The sequence below is a fragment of the Octodon degus genome, unplaced genomic scaffold (assembly GCF_000260255.1).
Source record: "Octodon degus isolate 3935 unplaced genomic scaffold, OctDeg1.0 scaffold00175, whole genome shotgun sequence".
Taxonomy (NCBI): Eukaryota; Metazoa; Chordata; class Mammalia; order Rodentia; family Octodontidae; genus Octodon; species Octodon degus.
The window spans coordinates 2,439,317-2,440,665 of record NW_004524751.1 but is presented as its reverse complement, the minus strand read 5'-3'; positions in this window follow the sequence as shown (position 1 = coordinate 2,440,665).

The window sequence follows — 1,349 nt, the reverse complement described above, 5'->3', positions numbered from 1 at the left end:
ACAAATTACAAAATAATATCTGAAAGAAAGAAAAGCCTAGAAATAGGTAAATCTCCCTCCAAATAATGCAAATGACAGAAAGGAGCTCATAACTGAAAATATTATTTTGTACTGAGTGGTAATGAAGACATTATACTCAAAAACTTATAGGTCTGGAAATGCAGCCCAGTCCTAGAGCCCAGAGAAAACCTGCGAATGAGACCTTGAGACTCAAAAACAGAATAAATAAAGCTAAAAAGAGGCCAATGACCATCTCAAGATAAAAAAAGGCATTCAGTGAAGCTTAATTTAAAGTCAAGAAACTGACAAATTCAACAGCAAGAGTTAAAACTGAAGTGTGCAAAATGATCAAAAAGCACAGCTGGTTATATAAATATCTAAGAAAAATGACAAATTAATGAAAAACTTGTATTAAACATGAGAGAAATAAATTTGAGTAACTATAGATATTTTATATATTAGTATGCTGAATGTTATTTTAAAAACTATTTAACATATAAATTAGAAAATTCATATGAAGGAAGCAAATTTCTTAAAGATTTATTTTTAGTCATCTATCTATCTATCTATCTATCTATCTATCTATCTATCTATCCATCCATCTATCTATCTATCTATCTATCTATCTATCTATCTATCTATCTATCTATTTGGTACAGTTCTCATTATGCAGTTTAGACTCATAGTGGTCCTCCTGACTCAGCCATCCCAGCACTGGGATTATAGGTGTGCACCACCACACCTGGTTTCAGTGGTTGGCACTGCCAGCAGTACCAGGGATCAAACTGGGTCATTGCACTTGCCAAGCAGGTGCTTAGACCATGGGGCTGTCCCTGCAGCCCAGTTTCTTAAAAGATAGTACTAAAAGCTAAAAGAAAAACAGAGTCTATAACTCATAATGACAATAACACTGTTTTTCAAAATGAACAAACAAGCAACTAAACTCAGGACTTGCTGCATTTGTAAAACAGTTCTTCTCTAATGTGAAAGAGAAATAAAGAATTGCTCAGAATATAATAATGTCTTAAAAAGAATTTCCTAAAAAGACTAGAATTGGTAAACTAACCTAAGCCTATATTTTTCCATCAAGTCACCAGAATCAGTTGTACGAGATATAGTATTTTCAACACGAACGTCACAAGGAAACATGGCCAGAGTATATTTTAAGAGCCTCTCAGGAACATTAGGGGACTGAATTAGCAGTTTGTCTTTCAGACTGTATGCCCACTGCTGGTGAACTGTAAGTCTTGGCCTGATGGCCTTATTCTGGGACACCAGCTATCAAAGCAAACTCTTCTTCTTCTTCTTTCTTCTTCTTCTTCTTCTTCTTCTTCTTCTTCTTCTTCTTC